Raw genomic sequence first — 18,355 nt, forward strand, 5'->3', positions numbered from 1 at the left:
TTTTAGTTGAACTGCATAATATTGTATTGACATTTCTCACAGCCGTGAAAATGTCTTTGAAGTGCATTTATAACGCTACACACTGAATAATTTTTGAACATCAAGAGCAAACTTTGCCATCACCTGGAAACAATCAACCAAGTCCAACCAAAATCTTTCAAATAGGTCACTGAATGAGATATGTGAGTATAGTGTATGTGTACAGATGTTTTTCACAACAAATACAGACAAATGGAGGTCTGCAAAACACTCCTTTACAAAAACCTTCACTGTTAGTGGCAAAGATCTTGGTTGGAATCTATCAGTATGGTGACAGAAATGTATCTAATGTTGAATAACAATAAATAACTTTTGCTTTAATAAAACAACCCACCCTCAGGAAACAATGACAAGTCAATGATTTTCAGTGAGAGGAAATACAAAGTCAAAACCAAAAACTCTGGTTAAGGCTGCATCATATGGCAATATGGTACTACAAACAGGGAAACATCTGTTGAACCATATGCCATTTGAACATCCATTGGTTTAAAATAGAGCAACTCTTGAACATTGAACACCTTAGGTGCCTGGGATGGCTTGTACAAGACCTTAAACGCATGGAAATGTTTGTCAAAACAAATAGTTTCCACACTGGAGCCAATAAGTACAACTTGCTCATCTTTCACTACAATAGTGCTGATCTTAGAAAATACTGGCAACTCCTCATTAATCTCAAGACACACTACTAAACCAGGGCGATATTCAGAACCATAGTGCTTTACCCATTTCACCAAAAGAACATTGGCACATGTGTCTACATTTAGTTTGGCAGCAATTTCAGGACCTTCTTGCAAATCTGAAATCTGTAACATCTTTCCTGGACCAATAGTTAATCTGCTGAGGCTGAAAGATTCCCAGTGCAAGGCCATGTATTTCTGGTGTTTTCTGGCCAAAGTCTTGGTGATATTTTTGAAACTTTTGAGTTGAGTTTTGAAAAAGTTATGCTTTGCCTCATAACGCATACACCACATGTGCAGGAGTGGTCCTATATTTCTTATACATCGAGGGTAATGAATCATGAAATGATGTTTCGGCAAGAGATTTCTAGTAGGAAACAGGTGTTTAAAAAGCTGATGATGGTCAATAATGATGTGCTTCAGAAAGATGGTCATACCAGTTGTAAGGATGGGAGAAAACACAATATTCACTATCTGCAGCAACAACATTAACAGATGCCAGTACTCATTGTCTCTCTGCACTAGATCACCAAATATCAACGGCATGTTTCGCAGTAAACACCAGGACTGAATGGCGTTCAGGCCCAAATCGTTGCTGCCATCAAGTAACTTGACTGCAGGGGGGCGATTTCACTCATTCAACTATGTACCCATAGTTGAATGAGTGTATTCTACTGGCCAGTTCTTTGGCAGTTACAAAGTTTTCCTTTAAATACACCAATACGAGTTTCACTTCTAACAGTGCAACACCCTCTAAAATGTCATGCATGATGTCTACGGCAAAATTATCAGCTGTGTTGAAATACTGCGTGTTTAACAAACATGAACGCTTCACACCATATACATGAGGTAGCTGTGGATTTGTTTGTGCAGTATGACAATGTTCGGCAAGCATGTCTTTAGTCCGTAATATCACTCTTTGGTCATCTTCACAGAACACACTTTGAATGTCACTCTTCTCAATGATACAAAAACGACAGCAATTTCGGGCACTGAACGATTCCACAAACCCAAACAGTCCATGTATACCAAGATTATCGCCGGTAACCTGCACAATACTACCATGAACTGCATCTTCAAACAAGGGAACTTTGATCCCATCAGTTTCAAGCACTTTCAAGTCATTTATGATTGGCTGAAGGATGGTGTCAAAACCATAGGTCTTAAAGGCCCACTATGCAACTTCGCTGTTTTCTTGGTTTTGGCACGCACATTTCTCTACACAGCGCCCCCTACAGCTTCGTAGTAGATATTTTACAACACTGTCGTAACAACTCGTTGACGACCCTTCCCCATGCACTTCTACGCGAGCCATGTGCATTTGTTTTCAAAGAAGCCGGCGAATGCGTGGAGCAATGTCCGAAGTAAATGTTCATAAAGTGTAGGCAAGGTTATACATTTTTAAAATGGTGTATTTGTATTGCAATAAACATAAAGCCATCCTTTTTATAGTTGACGGGGAGAATTTATATCCTAGATTATAATTGTTTTATCTTAGGTTGAACAGAACAATCAGTGTGAGAGTGTTGGCCAACATAATAATCTAAATAAACAAGAACCTGGATTCGGGGATTCAGTCTGTATCTGGGGGACGAGACAGACGAACAGCAAAACACCAATGGAAACAAAGGTGTTTATATGGTGTGGCAACCCCCTTCGTCGGCGGCGGGGATTTGGGAATTAATGAACGAAGCAGGGTTGCGGTGCAACGGGTTTTATTGTAAAACCAGTCACAAAAAGGGAAATCATATAAACGGAGGTTCTTCCGTAATCGGGAATAAGGGCGCGGGACCTCCTGGTCCAGCCCTTCCTCGGGGTCGGTGGGGAAACAGCACCCGACGCCTCCGGCTTACTCCTGGTGGGGAAAACGTTTGGTTAAAGCACGTCGGTTCAACAGCACGTCTCTTCCTGGTCAGCCCTCTCCCCCGTCTCCCCCGTCCCCAGCCCTTAAAGCTCCTCTCTCCTCAGGTGCCCCCAATGTTCTTGATTCCCTGGGCCCGGTTGATGTTCCCTCTAGCCCAGCTGGGTGGAAGGGGAGGTATCTTCCTTCCACCACCCGTCCATGGGGCGGGTGCTCCAGCGGCTGGCCCCTGGCCAATGGCGTGGGGTTGCCACACACCCCCATCCTCAGCAGCAAGCCGGGGGTTCCTCCTGTTAGCCCTAAGCAGGCGTCCCTTCGGGACAGTGCATCTGCGTTACCGTGGGCCCTTCCGGGTCGATGGACCACCTGGAAGCGGTAGTCTTGCAGGGCCAGGAACCAGCGTGTCACCCTGGCGTTGGTGTCCTTGGCCGTTGCCATCCACTTTAGGGGGGCGTGGTCGGTGACCAGGCTAAAGTTCCGACCGAGGAGGTAGTAACGGAGCTTTTCTAGGGTCCACTTGATTGCCAGCGCCTCCTTTTCCACCGCTGAGTATGCCCTTTCGCTGGCCAGGAGCTTCCGGCTGATGAAGGTCACCGGATGCTCCTCTCCTGACCGGACCTGAGATAGAACGGCTCCCAGCCCCACCTCAGACGCGTCCGTGTGTACCACAAAGGGGAGGCTGAAGTCCGGGGTGATGAGCACGGGCTCGGTGCAGAGAGCCTGCCGTAGGTGGGAGAAGGCTTCCTCAACCTCCTCCGTCCACTTCACTCAGTCGGGTAGAGTCCTCTGGGTTAGCTCGTTGAGGGGGCTGGCCAGTGTTGCCAACGCGGGGATGAACCTCTGATAGTACCCGACTAGTCCCAGGAAGGACTTCACCTGTTTCTTGGTGGTTGGCCTGGGCCAGGTCCGGATGGCTTGCACTTTTTCGTCCTGGGGTCTCACACAGCCCCTCCCGACTTGATAGCCCAGGTAGGAGGCCTCCTCCAGGCCCAGGCGACACTTCTTGGGGTTGGCCGTGAGGCCGGCGGTTCGAAGCGCCCCCAGGACGGCTCGGAGGTGGTGGAGATGGATGGTCCAGGTGCTGCTGTGTATTACGATGTCATCTATATACGCGGCGGCGTATTCTCTGTGGGCCCGTAGGATCCGGTCCATCATCCTTTGAAAGGTTGCGGGTGCCCCATGCACTCCGAACGGGAGGACGGTGTATTGGTATAGCCCGTCTGGTGTGGCGAACGCCGTCTTCTCCCGGGACCGCTTGGTGAGGGGGACCTGCCAGTATCCCTTCGTGAGGTCTAGGGTGGATATGAACCGGGCCGGGCCCAGTTGCTCTATCAACTCGTCTACCCGTGGCATAGGGTAGGCGTCGAAGACAGACGCTTCGTTCAGTTTGCGAAAGTCATTGCAGAACCGGTAGGTCCCGTCTGGTTTGGGTACCAGAACCACCGGGCTGGACCACGCGCTATGGGACTCCTCTATGACCCCCATCTGCAGCATGCGGGCGACCTCTGTTCTGATGACGGCGCGCCGTGCTTCCGGGATGCGGTAGGGCCGGAGGCGGACTCTGACTCCCGGTTCTGTCCGGATGTCGTGGCTGACGGTTGTGGTCCTGCCGGGTCGCTCTGAGAAGACATCCAGATGTTGGAGCACCATGTCCCGCATGTCCTGTGTCTGGCTCGGGCTCAGCAGCTCCCCCACTGGGACCTCTGGAGGGGGCAGTCGAGCGGCCAGCGTCAGGAGAGTTGGATCCCGCGGAGTGGTCAGTGGTTGCCACCGCTTCAGCAGGTTGATGTGGTACAGCTGGGTGGTCTTGCGTCTCCCCGGTTGCCGTACCCGGTAATTGACCTCGCCCACACGGTCGATGATCTCCTAGGGTCCTTGCCACTTGGCCAGGAACTTGCACTCAGAGGTCGGGATGAGGACGAGGACCTGGTCGCCCGGGTCGAAGGTGCGCAGCTGGGCCCCCCGGTTGTACACCCGAGCTTGGGCTTGCTGGGCTCGTCCAAGGTGCTCCCGGACCACGGGCCACACCTGCGCCATCCTGTCCCGCACCTGCTCCACGTGCTTGATGATGGTGCGGTGGGGGGAGGGTTGGCTCTCCCAGGTGATGTCGAGGAGCCCTCTCGGTCGTCTCCCATAGAGTAGCTCGAACGGGGAGAAGCCAGTGGAGGCCTGGGGTACCTCCCTGATGGCGAACAGGACGTGAGGGAGTAGCTGGTCCCAGTTCTTTCCATCGACCTCCATCACCTTTTTCAGCATGCGTTTTAAGGTCTGATTAAACCTCTCTACCAGTCCGTCGGTCTGGGGGTGGTAGACGGAGGTCCGGAGGTGGCGGATCTGTAACAGACTGAGGAGGTCCTTTAACACCCGGGACATAAAGCAGGAGCCTTGATCTGTCAAGATCTCCCTAACTATTCCCACCCTGCTAAATAACGTCATTAGCTCTCTTGCCACTGCCTTGGCTGTGGCGGCGCGGAGAGGTATGGCCTCTGGGTAGCGGGTCACGTAGTCTACCATGACCAGTATGTAGCGGTGACCTCGGCTAGTTCTGGGGAGGGGGCCTACGATGTCTAATGCCAGTCTGTCGAAGGGGACCTCGATCAGGGGCATGGGTATGAGGGGGTTCCGTACGGACGGTCTAGGGGCGGTACGTTGGCACTCGGGGCAGGCTCGGCAGTAGTCCTCTATGTCTTTCTTTACCCCTGGCCAATAAAATCTAGCTAACACCCGGTCCCTGGTCTTATCCATCCCCAGATGAGCCCCTAGGAGGTGTGAGTGGGCCATGTACAACACCTTGCTAACATAGGACCGTGGAACGATCAGCTGTCCCCTCCCCCCCTCTGAATTACCCTATACAGTAACCCTCCCCGTGTGCTGTAATGTGGGTACTGCCGGCAACTCACCGAGTCCCGTGATAGTCCCTCGTGGGTTTGCACGTGTCCCCAGGCGTGTCTTAAGGAGTCATCCTCCAGCTGGGCGGTGGCGAACCGTCCGACCCTGTCCGCTCGCCCCTCAACGGCCAGGGGGAGGTCGGAGAAGTCAATGAGGGGTGGGCTCTCACTCTCCTCTGGTGGGGGTATCGGCTCGGAGGCGGTCATCGTGCCCGGTGTCCCCGGGGGAAGGGATTCCGTGGACGAGGCGTGAGGCCGGCGCCCTACCTCTCTCGCGGGTCTCTGCGGAGGCTCGTCGGAGTCAGTCGGGGATTGTGGGGGTTGGCCTGCCATATAGACGGGTCGGCTTCGTAGCTGGCGCGGTCTCGTCCTTGGATGTCGGGGTCTTGGTGGGCGAAGCTCCGCCCCCAACAGTCTTCCGAAGATGGGACAGTCGCGTCAAATTAACAGGGGCATGGGTAGGTTGGGCACTACCCCGGCCTGGACCGTGAAGGTCCCCTTCGGGGTTTGTATTGTGATGTGGTTAGTGGGGTATGTTTCCGTCTGTCCGTGGATCATGCAGCCCACCTCCACGTCCTGCCCGGGCGTTCCACAGGCTAAGTCGGGCCGGATCAAGGTGACCACGCTCCCTGAGTCCAGGAGGGCATGGGTGTCGCGCCGTCCCACCCGTACCGGCAGGCTCGGCGAGACGGTCCTCTCGTGTGACCAGCAGGTGGTGCGGAGACAGGCTCCTCCCCTCTGGTCGGACGGACTGGCCGTGGGCATTGACACGTCCCCTGCGCCGGGACAGTGGCGGGCCAGGTGGCCCTTCTGGCCGCAGGTGTAGCACCTCCACTCCTCTCTCGGAGTCGGGGGGGCGGGGCCTCTGCGGGCCACGATGTTTTGAGCCGGGTAGGCGGGGCCTCGGACGACCGGTGTCTGGGAGCGCGGGGTCTCTGTCATCCGTCCGCGTCGCTCGGTCCGCGGCTCCCCCCCTCCGGGAGGCGGGGCTGTTCCTCCGCAAAGCCGCTGGGTTACTTGATGGTTCTCGAGGAGTTCCACGAGATCGTTCACCGTTCGGGGCTGGTTCCCGGAGGCCCAGCGTTTGGCGCCAGGGGGAAGAGATCGGATGCAGCGGTCTATGACGAGCCGATCCAGCAGAGGGGGGCCGTCGCCTTCTACGAGCCACCGCTCGGCCAGCTGGACGAGTTAGGAAATCTGGCTTCTCACTGAGCCGAGCGGTTCGTAGCTCCAGTCGTGGTAGCGCTGCGCCTGGGCGGGGAGGCTGTGTCCATAATGGACGAGGATGGCCTGCTTGAGCGTCGGGTAATGCCCCGCCTGTTGGGGGTTGAGATCCCGGTAGGCGCGCTGAGCTTCCCCGGTCAGGAAGGGCGTTAGGATGTGGCCCCACTCGTCCGCTGGCCATTGTTCACGGTCCACGGTCCGCTCGAACACCTCAAGGTACGCCTCTACGTCGTCGTCCGGTCCCATCTTTGTCAGCCTCTTCGTGGGGGCGGCGGATGCAGGACCCCGAGCGAGCTGCTCAGCCATTCGGACCATGCATCTCCGTAGGACGTCTATCTCCTCGTCCATCGTGGCGGGTTGGTCGGCGTGCTCCATCGTGGTCTGGGTTGTGTTTAAGTCCAGAGATCGCGTTGCCCGCATCCTCCACCACTGTGGCAACCCCCTTCGTCGGCGGCGGGGATTCGGGAATTAATGAACGAAGCAGGGTTGCGGTGCAACGGGTTTTATTGTAAAACCAGTCACAAAAAGGGAAATCATATAAACTAAGGTTCTTCCGTAATCGGGAATAAGGGCGCGGGACCTCCTGGTTCAGCCCTTCCTCGGGGACGGCGGGGAAACAGCACCCGACGCCTCCGGCTTACTCCTGGTGGGGAAAACGTTTGGTTAAAGCACGTCGGTTCAACAGCACGTCTCTTCCTGGTCAGCCCTCTCCCCCGTCTCCCCCGTCCCCAGCCCTTAAAGCTCCTCTCTCCTCGTCCCCCAGGTGCCCCCAATGTTCTTGATTCCCTGGGCCCGGTTGATGTTCCCTCTAGCGCAGCTGGGTGGAAGGGGAGGTATCTTCCTTCCACCACCCGTCCACGGGGCGGGTGCTGCAGCGGCTGGCCCCTGGCCAATGGCGTGGGGTTGCCACAATGGCTGCAACCAAGCAAGCTAGAAACATACAGGGCTCACAACAAAACGGTTGAGAAAACAATTTTTACAGGGCTCACAACAAAATGGTTGAGCAAACACATTTGTACAGAGACTATCAACATCAAGAATACCACGAGGACAAAGTTCACCCAAGGGTACTTTCAATTTCAAAAGCAACACGGCCAAGTCGGAGTCTGATTTGAAGTCTTCTTTTTCTTTCAGTTCACGCTATTCCTGAAAAGCTTGCCCAACGTTTACTCGTGTCTGGCCTCTCTGTCGGTCAGTCTCCCCTTTCTCTTCTTCTGTTCCTCCGACATTGGGTTTCTGTCTCTTTTTAGTCGGCTGATCTATGATGAATGTAACAATCCCTTAGTTACTTGTGTTTATATCGAGCCGGTTCCGTGTTTGGGGGTCTGTGCCGCAAAGCAATTCGTTACTTTGCGAGACCCGGGACTCCCGCGAGAGTGGGCGGCGGGTCGCCGGCAGAAACATATTCATTTTCTCCGCCAAGATGCGCAAGGGGGAGTTGAAACAACGAACAATCGAACAAAAATGTAAAATGGAACCATCGCAATGACTCCTAGCCTGTTATATTAAGTTATATCAAGCCAAATTGCCTCGCAACTGGCTGTTTATATCTAGCCGGTGCCATGTTTGGGTGTGTGTCTGTGCCGTAAAGCATTTTCGAAACTACAATCTGACTACATTTTCGAGGATACTTCCGCCGCGTCACATCCGGAAGCGCTCGGTCCGAACACATCAAGTTGCATATGCGCTTTTTCACTGTAGAGGCCACATGGGAAAATGACACACCCACCAATCGACCCAGAAATGGATGCAGAACCATCAGCATAACTCTCAACCTGCATACTTAATGTAATTTTGGCTAAAAAAGTTGCATAGTGGGCCTGGGCATGAAAAAGTGCACACAAATGTATGTTGATTAAACATGAATTTAACTTAGGCGGAACATTTCTTAGTGTAAAATATATACCCCCCTATTTATGTATACCCTTTTTGCAGTGGTGTAGTCTATTTTATTGTAGTGGGTATACTGTGATGATTCCCTCCCAGCCTCGTACAAACCCGTCCGACTGGTACGTGTACGTGTGTGGCGCTTATGGGGTGTCGCACCGCACTCACCAACGCAGGGGTCTACAACCCGCTGATTTAAGAGTATAACGATGATCAACAATCATGGAAAGCTGAGTAGGTTTATCAGTTTTAATAACAGTATGAACAAATAGAACACAAAAATGACCTTTCCTTTGTATATCTATAGTAGCAATAGCACATGCTAAACAAGGACAAAATCTACTCAAAATAATTTAATGAACTGTTTACATCCATGGCTAACCAGTGCATGAGAAGGAGATGACAGGAGACTAATGTTTCACTCTTTCAATTGCTCTAATTTGAGCTCTTACTGTTGTTATCTAACATACCATACAGTAATTGAATTGTGTAAAAGTGTGAAATTACTGCACCTTAAAAATGACCATGAATTAGCTATACTCTCATTTGCATAGTGATTAACATTATGAATTTCAATTGTGTATACCGAACTGTATGTTGGCTGACATTTACCTAAAACTTTTTTTCCCTCCACTCTAACCAAGGATGCCTGTTTTTAAATTCCCTAGCCTGACACCCAGTCTGAAAGGCTGGCCAGGGGTTCTCATCTAAAAGTAACAAGGAGATATAAAGTGGGATTAAAACATTGTCTTCTGTTGACTACTTATTATGTGGTTTACACATTAATATGGGAGGACTGGACACACACACACGCACACACACACACACACACACACACACACACACACACACACACACACACACACACACACACACACACACACACACACACACACACACACACACACACACACACACACACACACACACACACACACGCGCGAGAAGGAGGGGCTCGGCCCGCCAACTAACTTGCAGAGATGCAGGGGCAGCTTCGCGCTTCATAACAAGACAGGGCAGAGCGCGAGCGCGCAGCGGGAATTTTATGAATGGTGAATGTAGGAGATAACTTCCCCTGCTTAAAGTATTTTATTGCAGTTATACCCAACCGATATTTCCGAAAAATAAACACAGAAGTGAAAGATCTGTCACAAGACGATTGATACGTATCCGTGCACATTTTTAAGTGGGTATACGCAAATCCTGGGGCCTCATGTACTAATGTTGCGTACGCACAAAAACGTGGCGTACGTCCTTTTCCACGCTCACGTTCAGATGTACAAAACGTGAAATGACCGTAAAAATGTGCGGTCCCCACGCCAGCTCCAGAGCTGTCGTACGCACGTTTCTACAGCTATTGTTCCTTTGGCGACACTTAGAGGTGACGCTGGGAAACTGGGAAAAAAGGTGAAAACAATGACTCATCAGAGTGATTTGCACATCAGAAGTCCTTTTTCGATCAGATTTTCAAGCGAATTAACTCTTAAAGCGAATTAATTTGTAGCGACATAAGAAGCGCCTAAACGGTTTTCCATCGACAGAATGATTATAGCGAATTAAAATTGTGTCACAATGCCCCGTGTTGAAGCGCATTTTTCTGACCCGCTAGATGATTTTCCGTTGTCAATGCGCATGCGCGACATTCTATGTCGCTTCAGCCGTTTTCCATTACTTTTATGTCGCTAGAACTTTCCCAAAACCACCTCTGCAGAGCGAATTAACTTAGTGCGACAAAATCCTCATCCTCATCCTCATCCTCATCGTCATCCGCTTATCCGGGGTCGGGTCGCGGGGGGAGCAGCTCAAGCAGGGGGCCCCAGACTTCCCTTTCCCGGGCCACATTGACCAGCTCTGACGGGGGGATCCCGAGGCGTTCCCAGGCCAGTGTTGAGATATAATCTCTCCACCTAGTCCTGGGTCTTCCCCGAGGTCTCCTCCCCACTGGACGTGCCTGAAACACCTACCAAGGAAGGCGCCCAGTGGGCATCCTTACCAGATGCCCAAACCACCTCAGCTGACTCCTTTCTAAGTAAAGGAGCAGCGGCTCTAATCCGAGTTCCTCACGGATGGCTGAGCTTCTCACCCTATCCCTAAGGGAGACGCCAGCCACCCTTCTGAGAAAACTCATCTCGGCCGCTTGTACCCGCGATCTCGTCCTTTCGGTCATCACCCAGCCCTCATGACCATAGGTGAGGATAGGAACGAAATCGGCGTTAGAGCGATATAACGCTTTTTCCATCACATATGTCGCACTAACTTTTGATGCGCATCATTTTAAAGCACATTATCTTTTTGATGGAAAAAGGAGAGACACACTAATGAACAATTAACACACCTTGCAATTATATGGGTGGCTATAAAAGCATGCGAAATGGATGAAGAAAATTGTTTTAAGAATGGCTGCGTTAGCGTTGTTAGAGGACATCGCAAATGGTCAAATCCGAAGGGCGCTGGAGACGCCGGGGCCGACGGAGGAGACGCCGGGGCCGACGGAGGAGACGCCGGGGCCGACGGAGCAATCCGTGCCCTCTCCTTGCTTGTCTATTCAAAAATAAAAAATGTAAGTTAATAAACACGAGTCAAAGTCTTTAATATCCTGGCATCTTTACGCACGACTTATGTGTATTGCAAGCAGCCAATTGACCAGTAGGCTATAATTACAGCATTTATGACTTCAGCATATTTACCGTGGGGATGATCGGTGTCCCCTTCATGGGCTCCCACCACTCCGGTGAGAGCCGTGTCACCGATCAAAGCGGCCACTCTCAAATATAAGGGGGAGAGTTCCCCCACTCCCGTCCCCCCACCTGTTGCGGTCACGCTTCGGCGGTGGGCAGAAACCCTCCGCTTCACCTCCACCTTGAGGTCTGACCACTTCTTTTTAATTTCAGAGTGTGTGCGCTGCTGAGACCCCACTGCATTGACGGCCTCGCAAACACTCTCCCACTCACTTCTCTTTTGTTTTGCATTTATCCCTGTTGACAGGGTTCCAAATAGCATATGCTTGCGCATTTCTACCTCGTGGAGCAAAATCTCGAGCTCAGACTCCGTGAAGTTTCGTTTTTTGCCTCTGTTCATGGTGCCAGGTGATCGGATTACGAGGTGAATCTCAGGTCCAGAGGCCTATTTAAATGAAATTGCATATTCAAATGAGGGCGTGGACAGGGAGGAGTTTGGCACGTCGGCATGTGCGCTCAATTCCACGTGGATTGAGATGTACAAAAGAAACGTGCTTGGATCCATGCGTTCGCACACTTTGATACATCTGAATTTATTTGTGCGTAAGACAGTTTCTTGGTTTTGGCGTACGCCAAGTTTTAGTATGAAATCCACGCAAGTCTTAGTACATGAGGCCCCTGGTGCGTTCCTAGTGGGTATACTGCGTATCACGTAGACCAGTGGTTTTCAAACTGTGGGGCGCGCCCCCCCTGGGGGGCGCCAGAGTTCTTCAGGGGGGGCGCGACGTGAGAAAAAAATAAACCCGAAGAAAACCCTGAAAGACGATGATTCAAATCATCAGTCGTACTTCAACTGTAGAAGTAACATAACTAAATCAATTTTCAACCGTTTATCTTCGTGCAAACCATTTAACAAATCTACACACTTGTATCTTCAATAATATCGAAACAGAATTTCGATATCATTTAAAATGTCTTCAGAATCACAGTTTTAGTTTCATACTGCTTCGTTTTCAGCTGTTTTCATTGAAGACGTCAGCCCATTCTGATACACCTACTTCTAGACATCGTAACTCATTCCTTTTTCAACCGTTTACCATCGTTCAAACCATTAAACAAATCTACACACTTGTATCTTCAATACTATCCAAACGGAATTTTGATAGCATTTATACTTTTTTCAGAATCACAGTTTTAGTTTCAAACCGGCGTCGTTTTCAGTTGGTTATAATAATTGAGGTCACCATAGCAACGCCGGTAAACAAACGATAGTTATGTTATTATAACTCTAGTTCTATGATTGTAGGCGTAGCCGTCTAGGCTTCGCCTTATGGGCTTGTCCCGTGCGCGCGCTTGCGCGCGCTGAAAATTCAAACTATGCACCTATCAGCGTGGGCACCGCCCACATTTCCCACGGTATCGTGTATATAGCGCGGTGAATACCGTCACTCATCCTCCACGCTTTTCTTTCAGCATTTGGAGGGTACAGCAGGTGGGAAACTAGACGGCTACGCCTGCAATCATAGAACTAGAGTTATAATAACATAACTATCGTTCTATTTCATGTAGGCTACGCCGTCTAGGCTTCGCCTTATGGGCTAAGGTGAAGCTGCGAGCGGAGCCCGATCAATGTACTCCTGCTGGACCCCAGTCAAAACGACCTAAGTCACCAGAACACATTAAGACTCAAAAAAGCCAAGGAAGTGTAAAACACAACAGCTTAATAACTAATTACTAATAAAAACTAATTCCTCCTAGATCAAGCAAGGCAAAGATCAAGGGAGAAAAAAGTGAGTCTGTAAAGACTCCGGCTCTAATCCGTGCTTCATGGAACCCATGAAAAGGAAAAGAAAAACCAGAGCAACATGGTTTCCATTAGGTCCGCTACTACCGGGGGCGGAGCAACAGAATCCGGCTCTCCAATAGGGGACTCTCTCGGCCGTTTTTAGAAGAAAAAACGGCGGGAGTGCCACTGGCAAACAAAGCCACCTGACAATTGGCGAGCCAATAGAAAAACCTCCCTAGCCTGTTTTTCATTTGAAAAAAGGTGGGAGAGTGAGACTGGTAATCAAGTCCAACTCGCCAGCCGGCGAGAGGAAATTCAACCACGCCGCTTTGAAGAACATGTCTATATTCTTAAGCCGTAAAAGGGGTCCCGGACTCTAGCACAGAGTTGCAGAGTGAGCCCCTGGACATGTCTAACATGTAGAAACGGACAAAGGGGCCGGGGGAAGACCAAGACGCAGCCGCGCAGATGTCTTCCACCGAAACGCCCTTGAGTAGAGCCGTTGAAGCGGCCACGCTCCGTGTGGAGTGAGCTTTAACGCCCAACGGTGGCGCCAAGCCCTGCCGAGAGTAGGCTAAGCAAACACCCTCACATACCCAGCGAGAAAACCGCTGCTTAGAGAGAGCGCGGCCCCTGCTAGCGTCGCTATAACACACAAACAACTGTTGTGTGGAGCGGAACGCGGCCGAGCGATTCACGTACATAGCCAACGCCCGAACCGGGCATAGGAGATGCAACTCCGCCTCCGCCTCATCAGAATGAGGCGGGGGGTGAAAAGCCTTAAGCACAATATCCCTCGACCGAAAATAACTATTAATGTTCTTCGGGAGGAACGCAGGATTAGGTCTGAGCAACGCAAAGGAGCTGTCCTCGTTTAGCAACAAGCAACTCGGGCTGACAGACAGAGCGGTTAGCTCACCGGCCCGCTTGGCAGAAACCAAGGCCAACAAGAGTGCCGTCTTAAATGACAAGGCATCCAAGGGGACCTGAGAAAGAGGCTCGAAAGGATCCCTGGACAATCCGCGCAACACGGTGGGGAGATCCCAGGGTGGTGTAAGCACGCGTGAAAACAGGCCTAACCCGTCTAGCCCCACGCAAGAATCTCTTGACCAGTGGATGGCTGAAGATCGGTCCACCATCACAGCCTGCATGGCCAGCCGAAACGGCTGCCCCATAGACCTTGATAGTGGAGAAGGCCAAACCTTTTTCCAATAAGTTTTGCAGAAACGAAAGCACGCTTCCCACCTTGCATTGAGATGGGACAGCGTGGTTCCTCTCACACCAATTAGAGAAATGCGCACCACTTCGCCGTATAGAGGGAAGAAGTAGAAGGCGCACGAGCGCTCTGAATAGTGTTGATAACCGTCTCAGGCAAACCTTTGCCCTGCAGAATCAACCTCTCAGGAGCCAAACCAACAGCCGCCCGAGACATCGGGCGGGTGGTGTACCGTCCCGTGGGCATGTGAGAGCGCATCCGGCCTGAACGGTACTGGCGCGGCCAGCTATGGAAATCACAGAGCTGAACGGTTCTCCGGGGCCACTAATATCAGGGACAGACTCTCCTGTCTGACCCGTTCCAGAAGAGGAAGGATCAGCTGGAGCGGGGGAAACGCATACAAGAGAGCCCGCGGCCAAGGTGTGTGTGCCAACGCATCTACCCCCAACGGGGGAAGATCCCGAGGGCTGAGGGAGAACCACCACCTGCAGTGCGTGTTCTCCCATGGACGCGAAGAGGTCCACCTGTGCTGTCCCGAACTTCTGCCAGATCAGTCTGACAACGTCGGGATGTAACCGCCACTCGTCTCGGCGGGGACCGCCTCGAGACATGAGGTCCGCCCCAAAGTTCTGAGCGCCCGCGATATGCAGGGCTCTCAGACTGAGGAGATACTGATCAGTGATGAGCCCAAAGCCAGAGCTCGACCGCCTTTCGGTGGAGAGCAGGGGAGCGGCCGCGCACCAGGTGAAAGAAATGCAACAGCATTTTCCTCACAGCGTCGAGCTCCAACACATTTAAGTGTGCTGTAGTGGGCGTGCGCCACTCGTCCCCGACCGAGTGAGAGAGGCACGTTCCTCCCCAACCCGTCAATGAGGCGTCCGTGAAGACCACTACGTAGGACGCCACCCTGCCCAGGGGAACACCCCTGAGAAGGGCGGAGGGTCTTTTCCAATATTCCAGGTCTGGCGACACCGAACGGGAAACAAGGAGCACCCTGAGCTTGTGTCGCCTGGAGTCTAACCGTTGGCGAGCAAACCACCGCTGGAGTCTGCGCATAAAAAGCAGACCCAGGGGGACCACGGGGTGGGCAGCTGCCATCAGCCCTAACAGGCGCATGGTGGACAGTGCGGTCACGTTTCTGCGAACGCGAAAACGAGAGAGCGTCGACAGGATGGCGGGGAGCTCTTCTCCCAGTTGATGGCAAAACCCAGGAAGGCGAGATGGTTTATCACCAACATGGTGTCCCTTCTCGCGGTCTCTTCTGAGTTGCTCAGAAGAAGCAGGTCATCTAGGTAGAAGAGAATCCTCTTTTCCTGACGCCTGAGCGGTTCCAACGCCGTCTCCACACACTTCGAGAAGGTGCGCGGAGCCAGGGAATAGCCGAACGGCAGACACTGGTACTCGTATGCCATCCCCATAAAGGCAAAGCGGAGAAACTTCCTGTGCGCCTGCCGAACACGGACGTGGAAGTAATCATCCTTGAGATCCAGGGATGTGAACCAATCGCCCTCTCTCACACACCGGAACAACGCTCCGACAGTGAGCATTCTGAACTTCCTCGTGGCAACGGATCTGTTGAACACGCGAAGATCCAGAATAGGTCTCTTTTCCCCTGGCTTCTTGGAAACCAGGAAGTAGCGGGAATAAAACCCTAGGTGAGACTCGTGGGGGGGAACGACAGTGATGGCCCCCTTTACCAAGAGACGTGTCACCTCTGCTGCCAGAGCCCTGCTCGCAGCCGGGTCCCGTAGCGTGGTCTCCACCAACCCCATAAAGGGTGGGGGACGACGCTTGAACTGTATGGGATGGCCCCATCTCAACGTGGTGTCCAACCACGATGGCAGAACGCACCGCTCTTGCCAACACGCATAGCGGTCGGAGAGAGGGCGAGCCGACAGCTGAGGAAGACCGTCCAGGAATAACCCGTATTCCTCTGCCCCTACCGCCTCCACACTGAGTGTGAGCCAAGGGGGGCTTCCCATGAAAGGGAGGAGGCTCAGCGAGCGTAGGAGACGTACCAGATCCAGCCGCTGTAAAAACAACGAGCTGTCTAGACGTCGCGCTCGTGCCCGCTGAACAGGGAGCGAGCCGTCCGGCCGCCGCACCTGTGCGCATGCGCTGTCCGCAGGCTGTAGCCACAGCGCGCGGACCCGTCTCCTCACGTATAATGTGGGGAACTGGGAGACCGGTACAAGCGGCCGTATCCACGGGCAGGTGCAACGAGTCTCTGATCCGTCCACAAGGCTCCAAGGGACGCCGCTTCTTAGAAGCAGGTGAACCAGAGGCCATGTGAACACGCCGTCCGACCGCCACCCTACAGCCACAGGGCTGAGAGGGGGTAAGAGGCAACATGGAGGAACGCACCACAAGCGTAGGACGCAGGTGGCCTGAGGAATATCGCTCTTTAGGTACCATGTAGCCTACCGTTGTTCGGCCGAACGGTCTTTACTTTTTCTTTTTTTTAATAGGGAAAGAAAAAGTAGGAGCAAGCTTCCGGAACTTACCGGTCCGTGGCGCTGCTCTACCCGGCTGCTGCGGCACCGGGGCTGGAGTCGGAGGCGGCCCCCTGGAACGCTGGGACCGGTCTGGACCCCGCCTCCTCCCAGCCTGCTGGTGGGAGGAGCACGTGAGAATCGCCCCGAACCGGGAACGATTCTCACGGACTGACTGCTGGTGCGCGAGCACCTCGGAGAACCGGGGACCAAATAGGCCATCAGGCGCTAGTGGACCCTGGACGAGGCTGGCCCGCTCTCGTTCCTGCACCGCAGTGTGGGAGAGCCATATGACCCTTTGAATCATGGTAGCCCACGCCATATGCCGGCCGGCCGAAACGGCTATCGGCTGGCATAGCTGGAGGATGGCGCTGGAAAAAGCGGGAAACCGCCAGCCATCTCGCGGCTTCCTCCGGGCCGTAGGCCTCCCTGTCAGCAAACAAGGAGACCATGGCAGAGGAGAGCAGGGCGATGTTGTTGACCGCCGCTGCGGATTGTCGGCCTAACATCCGTTAGGCCGACAATCTGCTTCTGGAGGCGGTCGGGGGGCAGCGGCTTTTCGTTAGGGCGCCATCCGGCGCCCGGACAGAGAAGCGCTGCCAGTGGAGGCTCCAGGCGAGGGATCCCCCTCGCTTACTGGAGCCTTCAGGGTAGAAGGGTCCCCACCTGCAGCAGTAAACAAGTGCTGCACAGGCGGGAACAAGGGGTAACCCGCCGGGAAGCAGATGGGGTGCGAAAGCACTCACCCTGCATATCGTCAGATACGGGGGCGAGAGGCGGGGCCGGCATGGAAACCCTTTGATGGTCGCCGCCTCACCCATGATCTCCCCGGGACGGTGGCGGTTGTAACCCGAGAGCGGGAAAAACCGGACGCCGAGTCGCCGTCCATGGAGGCGTCGTCGTCGGCGTCGATGATGCCATCGCGTCAGGTCCACCGCAGGGGAAAAGAAGAGATGCCTGGAGAGGATCCCCTCTTCAGGCAGCTCCCGGCAGGCGACACAGGAGACGGGGGCCGCCATAGCAGCCTCGGCGTGGTCGGTGCCGAGGCACACAGAGCACGCCAAGTGCCCGTCACCCAGTGCCAGGGAGGCGGGACAGGAGGCGCATAGGAGTCCTGAAAAGGACCTAGCTCCAGGAGCGCTCTCAGGTGGCCCTGAAAAGGGGCCGTTTGTCCGCGGCCTCGCCCGAGCCGCTGCCACCGGCTCGGGAGATCCGTGTTTAAGTCTTCATCTTCTTCTTAATAGTAGTTCTCAATTTCTCGCTGATAAGCACAAGTGCTGAAAGAAAAGGGAGGATGAGCGACGGTATTATATATACACGATACCGTGGGAAATGTGGGCGGTGCCCACGCTGATAGGTGCATAGTTTGAATTTTCAGCGCGCGCAAGCGCGCGCACGGGACAAGCCCATAAGGCGAAGCCTAGACGGCGTAGCCTACATGAAATAGAACCCCGCCGAATAGTCGAATCTCTGGACTGAAAAGGCAGATCTGATTCGACTCAGAAAATTCAGAGTCGGGGACCCTGAATGAATCTGTAAACAAGCAGTTTACACAGATTAAGATGTTCAAATGTATTTAAAAAAGGTTAAGCTAAAACATGCTTAGA

Source organism: Gadus chalcogrammus, chromosome 13 (assembly GCF_026213295.1).
Source record: "Gadus chalcogrammus isolate NIFS_2021 chromosome 13, NIFS_Gcha_1.0, whole genome shotgun sequence".
Classification (NCBI taxonomy): Eukaryota; Metazoa; Chordata; class Actinopteri; order Gadiformes; family Gadidae; genus Gadus; species Gadus chalcogrammus.